Below are 23,101 nucleotides of genomic sequence, written 5' to 3'. Positions count from 1 at the left end.
ATAGGTGTTGGTAGCTCATTCCATGCTTAACACACCGCCAGAAGACAAGCTCACGGTCGCTTCATTTTGAATCGAACATTTAATGGAAACAGTTAAACATGAACGTTCTTGTGTACGTTCTTCCGCCGCACCGGAGACGAACCTAAGCAGGTTTGGTTGATGATTTAACCACACCGCTCAAGACGACAACACCGGTGCAACAGACAGAACCAGGTGTTTGTATGTATTCAGTCGGGGTAGGAAATGTCGAGTGTTAGCTGCCACGCGGGATAGGAAATGTTGGAAAATGCGCGAGATTGACAGACATCGAGAAATCTGTGTCGAGATTACTAACGGAACGAATTGCTGCAAGTGCATCCATATGTGAGACACCGGCAGGGGTAAATTAAACATTGTCCTTCCTTTAGGAGAAATTGGAAATCGTATCTCATTCAACATCAGGGTCTTGTTACTAAAGTATCTCCTTATTTTCTTTATTTTATATCTCTTTTAGTCAATATTTTCATTTTTAATTTAATTTATTATTTCTTAAATGACGTTATTACCCACCAGAACTGTACAGTTCTCTTTATTAGCTTATTCTTGAATTTTATTTATAAGCTGTTTATTAGCTTATTTATGAAAAGATTATTTAGGTGAACTTTATATATCAACTTTATTAACCTAACATGGAACAATATTACACATTTAGAATCATTTACGTTATATAAACGATCTGTAAATCAACATTTCAATTACAAATTGTCAATAGAGAATGATAACAAAATTAAACAAAAACATTAATAAACATTTAAATCAATTTGATGGTTTCTTAGTTGCTGGAGCTTCGCTGCAGTTATTTGTCGTGCTCTTTAATATTTCAAACTCTTCGCACGAAATGTAAAATTATTTACATCGTCAAATAAACCATCCATGCCACTTGGACCAATTTATGCCCATTTCGCAATCGGAAAACATAGCATCCACGTTCCGCCGTCCAACTTTCATCGAACTATCTATCAACATCGGTATGAAAGGCTACACGGCCACCATAAAACCATAATATCATTCGCGAAAAGCTCATTAAAACGTGCAAATACCAGCGAAGTACCCATTGGTGGGGAATTCATTTACACCAGGTGCGTATCACCTTTGCTTTCGGTAGCAAAACAACGTTTTAACATTGTAATTACACACGATCGATCTCTCGCAGAAGTTCCCCCTGAGGGTGGAAGAGCTGGTAGAGCGTGCCGGAAAGGTGTTCCACGTGCATTTGTGTGGCATTGGATTTGTGTGATCGTATTTCTTTCGGATGGAACAAGGGAGAGGAAGACAGCGCAAGGTATGAAGCGCCAGAAACTAGTGAATATCGCTGGATTACCGATGGCTTCCATCCGGAACATGATAAATTGATATGGATTACGTGCCGGTGGTGGTAATTAATTGTCGGCGGTGTTTTGTTGGCCAGCAACGTTCGCACGCGTACCGCTCGTCGCCAATTGTCCCGCCATGGGACGGGAAAGTGGATAATGTTTAGCCCAAACTAACCAACATTCCCATTCGACCTGTCTAATCGGTTCCGGTATGGCCATATGGGAAATTCTTCCAGAAGCATCGAACAAAAAACATATGGCAGCTTGACGCAGCGGTCAGTGCTCGCTGCTGGAATGAAACGCTGAAAGATGAATCACGACGTAAAATGAATGGGTGCGACTGTTTGGCTAACCGACCCGGTAGAAGCCATTTGCACATTTCGGCTTAAAATCCTATTAATAAAACGCTGCTCAGCTGGTTCGGGTGGCCCAAAGCACGGCAGCTATGATTTATTAATTGCAATATCACTCATTGGGTCGATCCAATGGAAGTCATTCCTTCCGCCGATGGGAAAGGGTGAGTGCGTCGAAAGGGTGTTTCGATACACCTCAAACCATCATAAACGGTCTCATTTATTTATGTGCACTAAACTACGCGCACACACGCACGCAAACGTAAGGGTATAAATATGAGTCCATCGAACGGAACCTATGACCAAGAGCTTCCTTTCTTAAGCCGCAAAGACAAGCGACGGGAGCTTAATTTTGCACCATCACTGCCTGAGGTCAGTGTCGGTAATGCGGTTGTGCGAGTGGGTTAGAAGTGGGAGTGCACTGCCCGAAAATAGCCGCATTATAAATTGCATCATTAAGAAGCAAGCTCCGTGACCGGAGCGCAAAAGATTAGCGTTTGTTAGCAGCTGTTTCGCGGCTTGCAATTGCACCGTCGGCCAGTCTATTCGGCGGCCGTCTCCGGCACATTAAGTGCGGTGTTTCGGAAAGGCCGAAGGGCAAATTCAGTTAAAGGTTAGCTAGGAAGGAAGCGCTGAATCAGGTGCAAATTGGAGTATGTTGAAGCAAGTGGTTTGGTGCGAAATTGAGACATCAACTGCGTATTAGCATCAGTAGCTATTTATACCCAAATCCCTATATATTGGGTACATACATTGAAACTAACTTTGTATAATTTGATGGACGATAACAAGCACTTATTATGAAGACTAATTTGTATATTATTATTATTTATATCTAGTGATCAAAATATCGTGCTGCGACCAAACTAAATGTAGATTCAAATGTAGATCCATTGTGGGTGGTTTTAAGCTCCAAATATCCCTCATTCAAAATTTGTCAACTTGGTGGAACCAATATTTGTCAAATTTAAAATGATTAAATTACCATAAAATAGTATTGTAAAATAGTATAATAAAGTGCGACATTGAGTTAATAATCAATTGTTGATTATTGTTTCCGAATCAGTTGTTTTCAATGACATGAAAGCTTTAGAAAACACCTATCAATCACTCACTCATTACTCATTTAATCAATCATATATGATATAATGTAAAGAAAGCATATAAATTTTCCACTCAAATCAATTACCTCGCCAAGAGTGTCAAATAAACAGCCAATATGTTATCCCTAAAAGTTACATGTGCATTAAAGCCATCCAACCTTGAGGGAGAATTTAGTTACGCCAATCACTCATATGTCGTGTCTGTCGCACTTGTATCGCCTCACTTTAACGGGCTGTCTTTTCCACACAAATCTGCAACGAATTTATGCCGTGCCGACGCGGTTTAGCATCCGTCGGCTAAATCAGCACTCCAAATGAGATAATTTGTCTCCAAGAGTCTCCAAACACTCTTTGAAACATTCTATTTTTTCCCATCGAAATCCAAAAAGGGAAAGCAAAATAACACACAGAACCCCGACAACGGAAGTCACTGCATGGAAACGTGTGTGCAATCGTGCTGGACATGATTAAATTAATCCACACCAGAAACGAACCGAGCCGGCGGGATTATGGCACGCCGTTCTTGGTACCGAACTGGAGCACCACATGGAGCATGATTTATTTTCGCAATGCACCAATGCAACGGTAGCAAACGGTTTTTGCAGCATTTAATGTTCCACATCTGCAGCTGCCGGTTGGTATACAAACGTTTGGCAGGATGGGCGAAATTATATTGCTGAGGATGATTTTTTTTTCCCCTGTTGCTCTCTTCTCTCGCTCCTTCCATGTTAATCATGCAAGCCAATAGGCTGGCTTAAAGTAAAAAGCATCACATCAGGCCGTTTCATTACTGTCAGCTAGATGTTCGAGCATGGTGGTTACGTGTATTTGCGACTGTTTCATCTTGAGACCATTCTCTGCACCACTTGTTCGCTTTCAACCTCTTGAAACCGAAGCGAATGACATGATAATGGGCGTGCATAATGGCTGACACTGATGTAGAGGCACTTCTTACGCTTCTGCATCACTGTTTTGCAACACAAATACGCTTCGGTGACAGCTTGTAAAACCGAATATTCATACAAAAAGCATAATGTCTTCATAATGGGACAAACCAGCCTTCCTTTGCTTCCTCTGCCTCGTGTTATCGTTTAAGCATGCGAGTGTCTTCTCCACAGCTTACACGCAATGAAAACTTCACTTCCAAAGAAGCCGTACTTGAGGAACAGCCGAGCGATAATGGCCACATGCTGTGTTTCGCATGTTTCATGCAATGGTATCATTCACAGGCAAAGGGTAAGCAAAGAGCTTGTGAAGAAACTGCATCCTACATGCAAATGTTGCATTGCAAAACACAGTCCCATTATCGTTGCAACTGATTGTGAGTGAATTTGCAACGTCAGACTAACTTGCTTCTAAAACAATTTTTCCCAATATCACTTCACTGTCACGTTTCTCAACAATCTTTCAACATAATTATATTTGGTCTTCTATTCTATTTATCTTAAATCACTGCTTGTGCTATTTCATAACATCAAACACCAATCCAACGACAGCGAATCAATTTGTAGCGCACGATAAAATTTACACCTTTTTTAATTGAATTCAGTCGGCTTACGGAAGATTTACCTTCGTGCTTCACCATCGCAAGCGCACGGCGAGGGAAAAAAAAGATAAATCTTCCAGCTTCACACTCTCACCTGGGACCATAAATCTTGAGCCATGATAGTGTGGTAGGATGCCCCAGGTGCAATGCCGTGGCGTACAGCACAGGGACCAAACAGCACCACTGAAAAAAAAAATCACCAGCCCTTACTAACCGCCCTTGTTCACTGCACAGGATAGTTGCGGTCAGAGACGGTACATTGGGTACATCGTACCCAGCCCTGACAGGGAGTATTTTATTTACCACCGAGTGCGCATTTTTATTACTCCTCCAAAAAGGTGTGAAGTACCACGTCGATAATTCCAGCCCGTGATTCAAGGCGAATCGTGTCCAAAAGATGGGGCAAAAGTTATCGAGAAAGTGCTCCTTGCTTCTTGGCTGTATCGTCCTCATTCTGCTGGTGGTCGGATTTTTATTCTGGGTGTATGTGTGGCCTCACTCAGGGTACAATGGTATTATCGATATCAGACGATGCGATGCGTTTCCTCACGAACGAAGGGAGTAGAGAATGGAAAAATAGAAAGAGATAAAAAAAAACCACGCAAATTGCTGCATTGAAAGGACCAACGGAAGAGGATGAGCCAGGATAACGATCGACTGAACGACCAAACCGGCAGGCACGTTGCCGTGGTCACGACAGTCGATGGGTTGAAATCGATGATGCTGCTGTTGCTGCTCCGTATTCATGACGTTGTGCGGTTACACAATGTTACGTCGTTTCATTGGAGTTTGATTTTTTGTTCTAACTCTCTGCCAATGTCTCTTACGCGTCGGGAGGCATTTTTTGTTGTTGTTTTACCAGCTATTATGTCCGTGTCGGATGTTCGCGTGGTTTAACTGTTAAGCTTTTTTTAACAAAGCATACATTATTTTTTAGAGGAATTTAATTACTAAAGCAAGATTTTTTTTGTTTTTGAAGTTATTTGTTTCCATATTTCTAATTGATTGTTATTAATTATAGTTAATTAAAATTATGTAACTTATTAAATTTTAAAACCATAAAAGCAATTTTTCCTCAATTCTCTTCAACAAAGAGAATGTTTAACAATGCAACACCAAATCAATAATGTTACAAAAAAATCATCATGAACAACTCAAGTTCGAAGTATTTGCGATCGATGCAATGCTTGATCCTTATCCTTCCCCGTTACGGAGAAGTATTTTGAAAAACAAGAATATTCCATCAGTCTCGGACGATTGTTTTACGTCATGACAGTGAGTTTGAAACTGACCATTGCTGTCCTAGTCCACGTGGCATTGGGCCATATTGTGGACTGGGATTTATTCGCATCCAAAGCAGACAGGAGCTCTGTTACCTTCCTCCGTTTAATACCGATAAATTTTCCTTTCTCAGGCTGAGATTCGCTCTGTCCCACTTTTAATTTGTCCAGTTGGTTGGTTAGCAAATCCTTGCCACTTTTTTTTTCAATGTCTCCATGCATCCATCTTCACCTCACCGAACAATACCCCTTGGCGTTTTAAGTATAGATTCACATTCCAGCACGAGGCCCATTATTTTGCTCCGTTGATGCTGGCCAGTGGAAAAGGTACACGTCCCCAGCTTGGAATGCAACGAGCTGGCACCGTGCGGACTTGGCGAGGTAACGGATGCAATGAACCGCGCGGCTGGTGCGAAGTGCGAACACGACAAGAATGGAGCGATATTCAACGCCCGGAAATGAACAATCAGAAGTATGAGAATGTGATGAAGCGAAGCAGCAGCAGCAAGGACGACAATCACCAAGTGCCCAAGCAATGGGCATAACAATGGCCATCCCATCCCGGGTATGGGATCGGTCGGTGTCTGCCGTCGAGTTTGTCCTTACGCTTCATGCCTCCCGTTCCATTACGTGCCTGCACTATACTTGGACAGATTTTTCTGCCCCACCGAAGCAAATGAATGGTGAATGAATAAAAAAATGGCGAGGATACCAACAGCGCAAATTAAAAGAAAACCCCGGTAAATGCACATTGATTATTTTCCTCGCCCAGCTGACGGTCCAGTGACTTGTCGGAATGGGAACGTATGGTGACGGTCAGCTACAGCTGCTTGTTTGCTGTTGATTTTCTCACCCGATAGCACAATGCAACAATGTCTTGTGATTGAGTGTGAGTTTTACTTTTTGCATCTTTCTGTGCTTGTTTTTTGGTCTTTCCATTTAAATACACTTGCACGGTCTGGCACATTATTTGTATACGGATCTCATTAGAAAATAATGATGATAAATTAATTATTTAAATGGATTAATATGTTTGAACACAAATTGCAAACACTTCATGGTATCACCATTTGCTACCACACATTTATGGATTGCTATCCTTGCTTGAAACATAATTACAAACCATTGTTCGTACGCTGAGCGTGTAAGCACCGGCACTCTCTTCAACTGGCCCGCATCGCCCCAAGCGTTCAGGGGCCTGATTGGTGTGTGTGTATACTATGATAATTATCCTAGCGGTGCATTGGCCTGGCTCCAAGGTTTGGTCGATATCGATCAATACGGCATCGCTTTAATGCCGCTAAAACGCGGTTGAATCACGGCATCATCAATAAAGGCTGGTTTGGTATTTTGCACACAACAAGCCCATCATGCTTTAACATCTCATCACGGAGTGTTTAATCTGTATAATGTTGCTGATAGATTATTTCATTTCAGTTACATAGTTTAGCATTAAAACAAGACAAAGGATCGTTTGTTAGTGTATTTAACAAGTTGTCTAGTAAAATAGACCAGGCGCCTCCATGCGATTGAAACATACTGGGCGTCTCCATTTACTATGAATATTTCTTGTAGTTTTGAATGAGTATCAAATATTTACATTTGATTTTTGTTTAATACTCCAATGACGATAAAAAGTTAATATAGAGAAAAAACATTGAGTATAAACGAACAAACAAACTTCATATGTTTTATGACTACTTACATTTCAACCGTTACCACTGCTCCAGTATGTATGATTGCGTCTCTGCCATTTGCCGCAATCATTGTAATGAATAATAAATTTCAAAACAGCAAATTTAAATTTATGTTCTATCACTTCAGTTGTACGGTTGACTTATGATTGCAGTTTCCATCAGAATTATTACCGAGTTTAGATGAATAGCGGAGGAAGTGTAAAATTATTTTCTCACCCTCACCGGCGTATGGATGCAGATCATAATGTTTACCAATAATGATACCAATGATAATAACAAACGTAACGATAACAAGGGGTTTACCGGTCCCACACACAGTTGCCGTCTGTCTGTCAAAATAGTCTGGTTTGCATTCGATACCCAAAGGCACTGCATATGTTTATCGTGAGGAGCCACCAACTTTGGCCTCCGGGAATTTCATAGAATGGAGTTTCTAAAATGATAATGGAGTTGGAGGGAATGTTTTTCGTGAAATTTGCTCATGTGGAATGGAGCTCTTATGTATCACGAATACAACTCTTTGACGTGCCTGATATGTGATGTTGCGACCCGAACTTCATTACAATAGCATCATCTTTCACACGAAATATTGCCCAGTCGTAATCCCAGTAATTATTTGGTCGGTGTTGTCCACTAGTGATAAATGTTGTTTTCATGCTGAATAGATTCCTCCACTTACACACACACACTCCCGTAAAGAAAGATTACAGTACATCTACATGTATAAGTTGCAGCATCGAAAATAGAAGGAACAGAGCCCATCATGTTAAATAATGTTAAAACAAGCTTAATGTAATCGAATACAGCATTTGAACTGCAACAATTCAGTTAAAAAAACAACAAAGTCAACCCAGCAAACCAACAACAACCAGGCGTCTCCATTTTCCGGTTGCGATCAAACACCGAAAGCGTTTAACACACAATTTCTCCAACTATTCATGTGTTATTAATCTTGTAACAGATGACGACGGTATAATCACCAATAAATTTATTTTCCGTGACACCATATTGCATGAACGGGGGTGTTTATTTTCGATCGCGTTCGTTTCACTCACCAAAAGCCGAACACTTTTGGGTGCCAACATGGTACGGGTCGGGCCCACTCACAGTAGTTATCCATTAGCAAACTCGGTTTTTTTTCACCGACACTTTCATTTGCGCTGGGTTTCACAATTCCGCAATGGGTGTGGGTTGTAGTGCATTTTTCCGACCCCTTGAGTGGGAAAAACCTTCAACATTTGCATGCAAAACTCTCGCGCGCGCGTTGACAGGACGAATGATTTCCGTATCCGTTTGGACATTTTCATCGCTGCAATGTTTGTCCATTTGCACCATCGATTGGCGCTGGTACTTTTTTCTCCCTCGTGTTTCTTTTTTCGCAATCCCATTCACCCCGGGTGCGATGTTGTTTGGAGTTTTTTCCGACCCATTTCGGCCCACTTACAAACCCGCGCTTACGCTACGCCATCCGTACGATGTGGTGAGATTTTTAATTTCCATTTTAACTGGGATTAATTCGATTCAATTAACTTGATTGATTCTCACCGTCGGCAGTGTCGTACCCTGCTGCAATCGCTGCAACATCGACCTACTTCCGGACCGGGGTCGACAGCAGCTTCACGTACACACAAAATAAACTCACACGGAGGCGGTGAAGCCTAGCGCTCATTTCCTGACAGTTGCATGGAGTTGCGTGCCACTGTCCATGCCGCTTAGCACTTTGCGTTCGGGAGGGTGTTTGCTTGAGTCTTGTTCTTTTTTTTCTTCATTATTGGAATTGGACCGCTTTTCAACAAAATTCATGAACCGTTTAATTCGGCTTGGGATATTGCAATTAAGAGCGATAGGCTGCAAAAAATACAAACACTCTTATCCCTTTTTCGTACAAACCCGATTGGAAACAGTATGCGCGAATAAGAGGGACTATTTGGTGGGAAAATTGATTTAATCGAGGATATTGGATATAAAATCGAACGAAATCACATAAAACGAACAAAAACAAATGGAACATCGAAAAAATGGCAAAAATTCCCACCAACCACTCCAAGGTTTCTTTAATCCTGTGAAATAACTCGTTTCACTGTTCATCTTGCAAACATGACTGACTGCGTGAAGTTAATTAGTGAAGTGGGAAGAATAGCAATGATATCCAAGATAATCCACCAGCAAGATGGATTGCACTGGAATTGGAACTGTTACCATCAAGCGCACGTGACATCAATTAATTAATTAAAATTGTCAGCACTTTTTAAAAGGATTATAGTGGTTGAAACAAATGCCTTCCTGTATGTAGCTTAAGGACACCATTTCGCCATGAAAGAAAAAAAAATGCTCGCCAAAGAAACAAAATTGTTCCACTGCCTTTCCGTGTCCCACTGGAACGAATTGTTATACGGTGCTATAATCGTGTTGCGGTAAAAAGCGGAAGGAAAGAAACACTTAAAAATATACATCAAATAATCAACTTCTTCATGGTGATGGCGTGCGATGGTGGCAGTAATGTACTGATTAATTAATTCAATTATTCACACATTTTGCATAATGAAGTACAAAGTGGTGCGACGAGTGACAAGTGCCGTGCTCCTGCCGACCAACCCGCTAGTGCCGCTGCTTGTTTGCCGGAAGTGTGGGGAAATTTAAACACTGCTGCGGTTAAATCCGTAAAGAAATGCTTTCGACCAGTACAAACCATCAAACCTCCACTGTTGTGGGAAGATGTTAAAGGAAAGACGCGTCTCGCCAGAGGGATTGTGGAATTTTATAACTTCCCGCAGAAAGGTAAGAAGTCGAATGACACTTTATGTAAATTAATTTTTGTAAGTGGAACAGATCCTGCCACTTCCGTGATATTGCTTAGGTAGTATTAAAATATGGTTCTTACGAGCTAAGTAAAGTGGTCGCAATTAAAGTGATTGAAAAAACATGGAAGGAAGTAGTTCTGGCATGGAATAAAGTTTAACACAATAATTATATCTATTTTATACACACATCAGGTTCATAAATTAAAAATCGAAACCAATTGAATTGAACTAAGCAAAAAATTGATATCAACATTTTTCATAAAATTTATGTTTGTAAAACATTACCACAATCTGAATGATGTACATCATCAACCCGCTAACAAACTTCTTCGTCTTCGAGTCGCAAAATATGAGTAGAGTATAAATAAGAATGGCGATACAATAAATTTCCTTAATTAACTTAATCTATATCACGATCGAGACGACACTAGCATAGCAACAGTGTGTCGTACGCACGCTTCAGCGCAACTATTAACTAAACATACTCTCCACAGCACCCAATACACCTCAACAAAGCGTGAGGTGAAAATAGAACATTCACACCATTTTTCCTTCTTTATTATTTCGCTTTATAAACCACCATGACTCACCATTGTCGTCTGGCGGTTGCTCGCCTATTCAGCTTGGTGAAGTTTTTCTTATTTTCTTAGAAATATTTTTCACTCGCCCGTTTCCCACACAACCGATCTACGTGAGGCATGAGCCGAAAGTGCGAGTCGTGTCGAAAAGTTGTATCCCAGCCACTTAGCATGAGCAGGAAGTTGACATTCACTGTACCGGACACTTTTAATGGGTGATCGTAAAAAATGATATTTTTCCCACCCGGTAGATGAAAAGCGCATGATGGATAAAACGATCCGTGCCGGCTGACGCAAAACGCGAACGCGATGCGGCACGCTGTTCTTTGCTGCTGATTGTAGGATTATTTGCTGACTGGTGTGTTGAGCGATGGGTACGGCGGTGTCGGGTGAGTGAGATTGTCTGTTCCATTTGGAATGGATTTTTGCTTTGATGCATTGGCTATTTTCAGTAGTGATGCAGTATTTAAAAATCTCTTATTCTTACTATTGTCTAGTGGTTAAGAGCTTCTTTTCGTGAAGGGTCATTTGTATTTTGTTAACCATCCCGGGAAGATATTAAAATTATTCTTTTGTTTTCATACAATTATCCCAAATCTTTGGTTTTTATTAAAAATTGTTTATAAAAATGAGATGAAGAACATATGAAACTTATACTGTCATGAATTTGAAAAAAAATGAATAAAATGTATACTTTTTAAAGATTAGCATGCATCTGTTGTAACAGTATAAAATTGGTTATCATATGTTACAGAAAAACGACTGTATTGAGCTAATATCATAACACTTGCTGTAACTAAAGTAAAAATTGCATAAACCTTCATCTACTTGCTATTATTCTCAAAATTAACTGACGGAAATAAACCCAACGATATGAAAACTGGCTCAAAAGCCAATGTTATGCAAGGCTTACATACTAAACCTGACTCATCTGACACCTGAACATCCACTGCCACTACTGGCACAATACTTTCATTCTAAAATCCTAATTCGTTTCCCTTTAACTTGAAAAACTTAATGGAATTCTGCTTGTACCCGAGGGCACAATGCTCCACACAATGAAACTGTTGGGGCTGTCGACAGCCCAATCGTCTACCACATCACTGCCATAACATACGATAGGAAGTTCAAAAAAGAAACCATTTCCAGTATGGTTCATAAAAAATGTGTGTTCTCTTGCCACCCAGTCGCATATGGGGCGACTTACGGGAGAAAGACAATTTCAAAAGAGAAAGAGAAACAAAAAAAAAATTTCCCCCAAACACCCAGTTAAAGAGTAAAACAATAGGGAACACATTCATGTTGCAAAATGCCAAAACCAAACACAAAGACAATACGCAGCTTAGCCGCCTCCAGTGTCTTTCGGGATGCACGCTAAGAAGAACGTGTGCCAAACAACAGCAAAAAAAAAACGGGCAGTTTATGAAAAGCAAATCACTATTCTCCAGAGGCACCGGTAACAACTCGGGAACGGGGACGAATTTTGAATTCTGTGCTGTGTTTTTAAGTTGTTGATATGGTTGGGTGCTTTTGCATAAATAAACGCTTGTTTCTCTCGCTTGTACCGTGGCTGCCTCCAGCTGCATCCATGTGCGACCAGCGAAAAAGGCAAAGCAATAGTCTCGCCAGTCCACACAACGCACGCAGAAACAACAGCATGTGGCGTGGTTGCGTTGCCCAGCCATGGACGGAAAGGGGTGTAGGAATTGGAGGTTTTTATCGTGCAGCTGTTTCTTGTTTAGGACGATTTCTAATGCTGTACTCGCGCGGAGAAGCGAGAAAAATTAAACCAAAAGTCAAGATCTTTAAAAGGCCGCGAAACATGTGCGATGAGAATTTCCTTTTCATCAGCTGCTGCCGCTATGGTGTGAGTTGAAGGTAGTTGTGGTTGGTTTTCGTAATGTACTTAGCGAGGGAATTCAATATAGAATGAGTGTATCCTTTCTAATGTATAGAAGTTCTCAAGAACAACAATCAAGTGAGAATGTCTACAGGCACAGCACGTCATTCAGCAGGTGTGGACATCAAATGTGTCCTTCAAGCTCAGCATTCCAACAATTCTATATGCCATTTATTGAGTACAAAATGAACAACGTGCAGAATAGTCCAGAACAATGAACAGATACTCCAATAAATGTAGGACACTATCATCCAGTACCGTAGCGTGCACAATAAAGCGGAGTGAAACGGAAATCACCCTCAGATATCGAAGAGTGTGCGGTTTTTCATTGTCCAAGCTCGATTCTCAACTCTCTTTTTTAACGTTCCCACTTATTCAAGGACCCTCATAACGTTCAGTCACTGTCGATAGCTCCGCCATAGTTAAAACTATCTGCAGAATTTTTGTGCACCAACCGGTAAGCAACTGGTGCCAATGAAAACAATTCAACGTGGCACGAAAACATACAAAAAAAAAACCACCGTGCGGTTTGAATATTTCAAGCATTTTGCATTCCCTTCGGAACACACCCGCAAAAAAGAGTGGGATCTGCCATAAACAAACAGTTTGGAGGATGGAAAAAGAGGACTCATGATGTTATGACATTCGTTGCCGTCAGATTTGAGCCCAAGCTGAAACGCACATTTCATGCACACTTTTGCTATTCCACAGGTTTTCCATAGTGGGGCTTTTTTTTTGTTTTCCCAAGCGATGGCATTGCATATTCAGCCCACTTTTCATGTGGGCCTACAACTTTTACTACGGCAAGCGATGAGTGCAAAACGATTCTCCCCAAGCGTTGTTGTTCGATATGAATATCAATCAGAAAGGTGGCCAGAAGCAGCATTCCACACCTAGCGTTGTGCATTGTGACACCCAAAGACAGTTGAACCTGCAGCTATTCCACCGCCGCCTAATGGGTACGTTCCGTAACCGCAGGGATTGATTTTACACCGGTCCGCGTGGGGTCCCTGTGCCGTGTGAAAACGGCACAAAAGTACGAAGGAACATTTAAATTGAATTTACATACATCATACAGTCGCTTCATCGGCCGATGATGGGACATCACACCTCAACAACGGATATTTCACCGCGGTTGACAAACGGCTGACAGTTGGTGTCTGTCAACGCGACGAGAGTGACAGTTTTTTAATTGGTGCGGCTATGCAGACGCTCGTGCTAACTTTACTCGATTGTTTGAGTTGTTTGAGACTTTGTATGCTACTTGTTTCATTTCGCACGGTTAAAAAAAGTTAAGTCGTTCTGGCCTAGACAGGTTGTTAATAGTGCGAGAAACTCATTGGTTTCCATAGATACCTTTGGAAGTAACCTGTCGTCCAAAGACACATTTTACACAGACATTTTAAGTATCTCAACGAAAGAACTAGTGTGGTGCTCGAAAAACTAGTGAAAAGTCAATTCTCGAGGTTTTCGATAACATAACACACATTCAGAGTCTTTTATTTGATATTAGGATTCGTCCAGAGTAATGAGTTCAATAAATAATTCATTGAGTTATTTTAAAACTTCAAAGCAAAAAAGATTTAAGTAACTTGTAATTATAAATAACATGTCCGATTTCTTTGAAACCCTTTCAATAAATTCGTAAGGAAGTAATTCCAATTACATCTTCATGTCATATGTTATTTTCAAGATCTTCCACTACGCTCTATTTGCATACAAGTGCAACATGCATCCCACAACAACATCCAGAGTTTGTGGTGATAAATCATATCATTTATCAATTTCTCCTGCAGCCAAATCAGCCAACCAGCAGCATGTTTTCTCACATTGACACACATTACTGGTATTGGGATCTTGGGACGAAAAACGTTGTTCACTGCTGAGCTGCTTTTGATGGTTCTTCTCATCATCAACGGGGCATCATCATTCGTTTATCGTCCGGCAAAATGCACACCAAATCGCACGCTGTCGAATGCTTTGGCACAGATGTAATGGTGTGCTCAATTAACATAACATGCCTGTTTGGAAAATTTTAACATTAGAAACACGCTCGACCAGCCCGACTGCTGCTGGTCTGGTTGTTTCACCGACTCCAAACAACAACACGACAACAACCAATCCGTTGCAGCAACCGGTCTGTTCCGGATTGTCCGTACATCGGTGCACACCATGCACACATTGCACATTCGCAACGAGTGGGAGGGGATGGGTTTGCAGAGGGTTGTCAACTGTTCCTACCCGAGTGTCTATGTGTGCCGATCCCGTATTTTGACCCGTGTGCTCGGTGCGTGTGCCGGACTGGTAGCATACAACATGCAAACAGGAGGGATGCTTCTGTCAAAAACATGTGCCAAACGGGTGGCATCATCTCTAGCCCTCCCTTCCCGGGAAGGGCACCCGGAACACGGAAGAGGAAGGTTTTTAGGCCGTGCGGATTGGCCTCATCGGTTGACAGATTTAATTGAAAAACCAACAATCGTTCTTGGTTTCAACGGCTTTTTCCGGCACGGTGCTGGTCGTTTGATTGTACCACTGCACGGTGCGTGTCCGGTTTGTTGGTGTTCTGTTTTTCCTCCCGATTGGAGCCAGTGTGTTCCGTTCGGTTGCTGCCCAACGGTGGCTACCGGTTGTGATTCTGCACCCCGAGTCAAGCGGAAAACCATCAATCGCTTCCCCCGAGTCAATGTGTGTTTCGAACTCTTTTTCCTTCACTCTCAACGCACCACGCACACCAACAGACTTTCGGAATCGTAGTTCAGCGGACCACTGCAAGTGGGGACAAAAACTACAGCACACAAATTGAAATGCACTCCTGCAGTCATTGATCCTGAAATTGGACAGTCGGGCAGCAGCGGCATGAGCAATGTTAGCCACTGATTTGTCAATGTTTGACCATTCAATTGCAACCACTCCTGCCGATGCCATTCGATGCCACGGGGGGTTGACCAACGCACTCACACATAAGCGAATGTTTTTCAAGTACAGTTAATAGTCACTTGGCGCTGGAGGTTTAGTGTACTTTTTCCTTTCATGACTCTCTCTCACTGAACGGATCCCGAACAACACCCTGTGACGATCCGCCCTGGGACAACAAATTAGCATAATTGGTTGGAATTGAATCAACAACAAATTTCACGTTCGACACGTTTCGCTCCCTCTTGTGGCAGTGATTTTATGGAGCGGATTAGTCGGAGGAATTGTACAATAGATTAAATAATGAATTGCACTCTATTGCACTGCTCATGTGAGTATTGAGGATTTTATTGAAACGCAAAAATAATATAACTTTACTTTAATTATATTGCTGCTGTGTATAAAATTTATGTACTTCGATTTCTTAATTACAACCTTGTTTTACGAAACTAACTATCCGGCTTCTTGACTACTTTAACTTCTTCTAAACGACTTCTAAAGGATCATCATCATCTCAAGAATCAACTTAACTTTCGCTCAAAATGCATTCCTACAATTGCACTCTCCTTCATACCTCATTATCCACTTAACTTACGGCAACACCTGTCGGACACCTGGCTCGTTCCATGCTCACTTCGTCCGTACGCAATCCATGAGCACACTAATAGATTCATAAACCGAACACCATCGTACACGCTCCAGAAGCGTTGAAGCGCACCGAGAAAATCGGCACAATATGTTCGGAACGTTCACACTTACCCGTCTGATCCGAACAATTCATCTCACTCAACGACTGAAGCAGGAATTGCAGGAAAGTTTTACGCTTACTGCAACGATTCCTAATTGGGAAACGATGTCGAGTGTAGCAACTGAAATGATGACGATTCCCACTACTGCACTGGGGGGGGGAAAGTCTTTGAAAATGTCGTGTATGCATTTCCCTCGAGGACTAGTGCTGTCTACGAGCAGGGAAGCATCTTCATCCTCAACAGCACATGCAACATTGTGCTAACCTTTTCCTCCAGTAAGAATGGGTAAGCATGTTGGCCGTCCGGACAATTTACCCTTCCAGAACTCCATCGAGTCTGCTGGAATTGAATTTTCTTGTTACTGCCACAGGACATCTCGGAACCGTTCCGCCAGTTGTTACCCAGAACTGCTCGATGCACTCTGATTCCTTACACCGCACATCATGAGAACGCACACATGGCTACCTCCCAATCGTTCCCTGACACATAATGCCGGAATGGAAGGGTTTCCAAAAACTTGATGGATGCAAAAATATAAATATATCCTTCCATCGTGCTCTAGACTAATTGTGGCGAAATTGAAATTGTTGTCCCAAATGTCTGAATCACGGTAACCGGTCTGTGCTGGCGTTACAATCTCCAACATACTTGCACAAATGGAATAACATTCCGGTCCAAGACTGCACAATTCATGAAACACGGGACAAACACTGGCACAATTAAAGCATCCAAAAGCTTGAAGAGGAAGAACCATCACTCCGATTATGCTCCATAAATCTTGAATGCACTCAGATACACCGAAACTCATTTACCTCTCTCCAACACAATTCATCCTCTGGAGAAAAATTGATGAAAACAAAGTACTAGGCACATTGCCTAAAAATACGACACAACATAAAGTATACCGAACCCCTCTCAATGGCATGAGTCACAAATCTGAAGCACATTACAGTATGGAGTGGCACTGATGATGCATCGATTATTTAATCCAAAATGAGAGATTATGAAACACAGCACTTACAGGCTTACAGGCTAGTGCGATGTTAAATTTATGTATCCCCACTCAAACACTACGTCATGAAGGTAATAATATGTATGAAGGTGTAACCACGAATAAAGCTTAGTAAAGTATAGTAAAGATACTATTTTTTCCAATTGAATGATGCTGCAGAATACTAATGATTGCACCCACAGTTATCGATTATCATATTATGCTGACGCATGTGAGTGTGTTGAATAAAATCAATACTGCGTCTGATGGCTTTAGCAAGTGTGAAACACACATGGTCTAGCTGTATGAGCAGTTATGTTAAAAACAGTTATATAGAACAACATATTATTTCAATAACTTTAATATTTAAATTTAAAAATCAAACTGAATTTTGCATTCGATCAAATAGTATGTTTGCTTTACTACAGTTAAGGTGATGATTTTGGAACAATATTTTAAATATCTTTTCAATTCATCCTCATATAATGGCTGCAAAAGTTGTAAAGTAAAGCCCAACTGGCTTTTAGCTCTTGCTTTAGCTTTTAACATCTCAAGGTCGTACACATCTCCGAACAAGACCACATGGTCTTAAAACATATTGAAAATAATGCTTCCAATGTTTCCTATACATCATTTCAACAGGTTCGCTCTATGTTCATTATGTTCTTATTTATTCTTCATTCACAGTGCATATAAATGTAATGACTTCCAACATAAAACCAATCGCCACATCCTGCTCGTGTTTGAACTGTGCCTTCCTGCATCCAATATTAAACTCACTAAAACTGCACTCCATCCAGCACTGCCCATATGCATACTTTTCTTCGATAAATTATACAACCATCAGCCCCAGTCAACCGATTTTCATTCGACAGTGCATCGGCATGGATTGAAATGCTTTGAAGCGGTGCCTGACGCTACCGGCCACACATCTCGCCACGGATCTTGAGGTTACGTTTAATTAATCCTCTAAGCAGACAGCACTCGGTCCTCGGGCGTTTGATGCTGCTAACCTCAACAGCCACCCGATGGACCAAAACGAGGTCGTCCTTAAGCGCAAGGAACGTGTTTACGTTACCATCCCACACCGACCAGCACGAGGGAAATGGGTTTAAATAACTAAAGCTGTTGCTGCGTTTGTTGGCACGACACTTTTCCACCAAGGCGTGAAAAATTCCCCTCAACCATCACCACCTGAAACCCTCGACAACGCCCGACACGATCCTTATGATCCATTCCTGGGGGTTTTTGTAGGAAGATTTGTCGTTTGAAATAATTTACGACTCGGATAGAACGGGTGGGATTATTCATTCGTCAAAAGGTCGGGTAAAATCTTTAGAACCAGGGGTATGCCGAGGGTCTGGAGCGGTTGTTTTTGCAAGTCGAAAGTCTTATGCTGAAGCGCTCAATAGAGCAAACATAAAAGCACACTAGGTGCAGCAGCACACGCCTAGCACACGCAACCCCATAAACAACAACGGTTTGATTTAAGGCACGCTACCGTGGAGACCCCTTGCAGCCATATTGGTGCATGCCGGCTCGTCAACTCTCTAAATACTAATAAATATTAATGAAATTAAACATTAAACAGATACCTGCGGAAGACGCAACGGCAAAGCTGGCTGCTGATGAGCTGGTGATGAGGATGCGGATTTTGTCGCACTGATACGCGCTGCTCGGTGAGACTTTCAACACTTGTTTTTGCACACACCAGCAGCAAGTAGCGTAATGGAAAATTGTGTACTAGCGCATACACACCATCGAACACATAAACACACACACACACATACAAACACCACTCAGGGATGCTTCACGCGGTGGGGAGGATTTTGATTTTAACCACAACACGTTTTGATCGACTCACTAAAAAAACACATAAACACCGACTCGGCTTTTAATCACTCATTACATTCATTATGGTTAGGAAAATGGAGAGGAAAAACTATCCACACAAACCCTGGCACACAACACGAGTGGTCAGAATCGTCAGAACAAGTGGCGTGTGATTAACACTTTTTCGCTTTACTTTTTTGTTGTTATGCCGGTGAATTGCATCGGATTATTCGTCCGATCCGAAGGGATGATATATAGTCAACAATTTTAGTTTTATTGAGCAGGATTAATGGCGATAAGGACGTTTCCACGATCATCGGTTGGATAGTTCAATGAGCCACTTGAGTTTAACAATCACTTCTTTGAGGATTACTTTATTGTTGCAAACATATCTGAAATGCTTCAATTCCAATACCAATCACCAACGATCTCGATATTACGTCGCTGATGATCGAGGAATGCCACTTTCAATTTCTAATGCTTTCCAACAGCTCGCTCACAGATTCAACGCATTCAATTTGAACCATCCAGCAATGTAATGTAAACAATTCTTTCTTTTGAGCCATCCGTACAGCACTAGAACATTATGTTTTACGAACCTCGTATTGTACCGCGATCGTACACGACGACTGTTAAGCGACTAAACACAGCTGTCACCTTGACGTAATAGTAGACAGCACACGTAACTCGGGATGATAAACGCGTCTAGCTCATGCGAGTGAAAGCGGCCGACTGACGGATTCGCGCGATACACTAGTACACCGACCAGCAAGGGTGGATTGGTATTTCGCTGGCTGCACGAACTCTGGCGAGATAGGTTAGGGTTTCGGCTTTTTCCGTGGCACGAAGTGGAGCATCCGCCAAACACTCGAACGCCACACGAGCACGCCAAACCAAGTGTTCGCTAGTGCTCGAAGCCGCTCACTTAGCCGCCATCTACTTGTGTTTACCTCCGTGGGCGGCTATTTCTCTCATGTTAGTCATCTGTCATCTGATTAGTTGGGGAGTTTTTTCCCCTATTGTTGCTATCGGTGTTTGCGAAGCGTATTTTCAGTTGCCACATTTGCAACCTGCCGGCCCAAAAGGGTGGGAAAACTGTTATGCGTCGCTCGTTCTGCGCAATTTTCCGTTCCCTCAGCGCGTACGTGCGAGTGAGGAAGCACCAGACAGATGGAGATGGAGAGAGAAACCGTTAAAAAAAGGAAAACAAGTGTAAACAAAACGAAGGACGCCAGCCCTCGAGAGTACGCCCGCACACCGGGACGGAAGGTTTCCGTGTGCGAGAGGAATGCAAAAAATACACGTCTAATACTCCGGGGAGGAAGTGCCAGAGCGAAACGGCACTCATCGGCACGCGCCCCCAGTTCGGGTTTCGGTGGCGGAAGCTGAAGGAATTTTCCTTCGGGTTTTACACTACAACCGTCGGCAGGTGGCGTGAAATGGGTGCACGGTAGGTCCAGTTTTTCCCACGCATAAATCGAAAAAACAACCGTTTGCCGACGATGTTTACCTTTTTGGCACCGGTGTGTGTGTCTCCGATGTTACCGTTCGTTACGCGGTCATGATGGATGGCTGTCGGGCGTGGAATTTAAGTGTAATTTTACGAAACGGTTCGCTTCGCTTAGTTCGGCGACTTGGATGATTTTGCACGTCACAGCATCCGTTCTGTCCCTGGAAAGCGATGTGTGTACATTTTGGAAATGGATTGTTACAATTTACTGAAAATTTACGAAATATTGTTGTTGGATGTTTTCCATAGAATATTTGTTAATAAACAAATACTCTGTGGGGCAGATAGTAAAATTACTGTAACAGATTAAAAATTTCGTATAAAGACAGTAACCTGAAAGGTGTAATATGTAGTCATGTTATTAAAAGAATACACAAGTAAAAGTTTAAAAAACAGAGACATTATTAGTTGGACAACGTAAAAATTCCTGGCTAATAGCAATTTGTAGCAGTTTTCAAAAAAAATCTTGAACTTCACCTACTGTTATTGCATAAGAGTTTTTACTAATCAAATAAACTTGTAACTGATCGGTTGATCCTTCAGTTCTTAGCGATGCTCCACCACATGGGACTTCTAGTCTACATACTATACAAAGCTGAGTCAATTTTTCGTTTTAATGCCGTGATGTCAAAAATATCAAATGATGCCGTGATGTCAAAAATGTCAAAAATGATTCTAGACTGGATCATTTCCAACTTAACCGACAACAATAATCAATTATAGTAATACTTCGATTACTTTATGAATTCTTTATATTCCATATTATTATGTAGTTTTTTTAATTATATGAAGTCTGATTACTAACCCTATAATTTGATTAGAAAATTATACAAAGAAGCGTCCCTTAACGGAAAATTAAAATACTAATTAGCAGACTAATCATTGGACAATTTTTTCTTAAATTATTTAATCTTATTTCATATTAGTTAAATTATGCCATGTGTTAAGTATATGACTGAAAATTGGCAATTGTCCATACACGTAGTTTCCGTTATAATATGCAATTTTTTGTTTTTTTTTGTAATTCATAATAAAAATAAACTTAAAATTCATTCGCAGTTTTATAAGTGTGTTTGAATAAACGGCGATCGCCTACTGAATGTGTCCCTGGTGGCCTTAAAACGAGTTACCAATACCGGTATGCTACTTCCAAACGGTAAATAAACCTTCTCAACCAGCAAATGTCTACATGGCACAATATTTTCACCTTTACGACCTACCCAGCAACATGCATATATCACTCGAAATTGCGTTTGCATACACTGACTCTTTCAATGTTCCCTCCACTACCCATCCCCGAATCCACACAAACATTCGCAGCACAGGTAATTTTGACTGCGAGCCGCATCTGATCTTGCCATCTTTGCTCACTCGAACCATATTCATCACAGAAAGTATCGTCCCAAAGTGCGATAAATCTACCGATAACTGCCGGGGTACGCCCTCCAGTATTCTTATTTCTCGGTGCGTAAAGGGACGCTCCTTACGCAAACCGATGCTGAAGATACCTTTGGTGTGATGGTTACTATTGTGCTATCCGACATTACGGAAATGATTATTGCATCTGTTTTACTGGCGTTACCTTGCACAGTCCGTGCGGTTGTCAACATGTGGTTGAATAAATCTTTGTGTACATTCTTTGTTTCCCAGTACATTTACTGACAAAACCCAGATCCGAGATGGCAAAAATGACTTCTGCCACCATTGAAGGGAAGCGGGAGTCGTGTGAAAAGAGCAAATAAACTAACCGTCAATCACGCATCTCTTGTTATAGAGTTTCGTTTATATACTCATTTCTTCCTCGTCGGAACCACCAGCGCTTCTCTATGCACCTCAATGTTTTCACCTCAATTTCGGCTACTATAATATCCGCAAATACTTCCCACTGGAACTGATGTTGGAAAGTCGTCTGCGGTTGCACGGCATGGGAAACCCAGTCAGTACTCACACACTCCCTCACTGCTCCGGGTTGATTGGATGATTGATTTACGATACGGACTGCACTTGACATTCGAAGCTTTCACGGATCGGTACCGAGCTACTCCAAAGTGCCCGGCGTGCGCCAGAGAGTGATGAGGATTTTCGCGAATCGAAGGTGAACGTCCTGTCAAGTGAGGCGTGAAGCTAGGAGTTTGCTAGCGGTGCTTCCATTTCAGTGATGATCCCTTCGGTGATTTGACCTCGGGTGGGATGAGAACTCAGATCCGTACCAAAGATGCATGCGACCAGGCGACAACTGCGCCGTGATAATTAATCAAAAACTCAACCTCAGTCACGTCGCTTCCGGTGGGATGGACGGTGTGGCCTTTTATCATCCATCCGACAGACGTGGCGTGAAAAATCGCTCGACAGGCGGCAAGCCGGTGGATTAGTCGGTGGCGTTTGTCAACAAGTTGATGGGAAGTTTACACCAACAAATAGCTGCTAAATTTTGTCGGTTTGGGTCTTGAAGGATGGTAACTTCTGTCGGAGTTAAAAAGGGCACTTTAGGG

General features: G+C 41.8%; 1 protein-coding gene across 1 annotated transcript in view; it reads right to left on the bottom strand.

Annotated features, from left to right (window-relative positions):
* LOC128304468 (uncharacterized) overlaps window positions 1–18,937 on the bottom strand; it is a 56,946-nt gene extending 38,009 nt beyond the window's left edge. Inside the window, exon 1 of the mRNA XM_053041658.1 lies at window positions 18,862–18,937. The gene's annotated coding sequence lies outside the window, so the exon portion shown is untranslated. The remainder of the gene's footprint in view (window positions 1–18,861) is intronic.
* Window positions 18,938–23,101: the final 4,164 nt, after the last annotated feature.

This window comes from Anopheles moucheti, chromosome 3 (genome assembly GCF_943734755.1).
Source record: "Anopheles moucheti chromosome 3, idAnoMoucSN_F20_07, whole genome shotgun sequence".
NCBI lineage: Eukaryota > Metazoa > Arthropoda > Insecta > Diptera > Culicidae > Anopheles > Anopheles moucheti.
The sequence above is the reverse complement of the archived record's forward strand: the minus strand, read 5'-3'. Positions and strand labels throughout refer to the sequence as shown.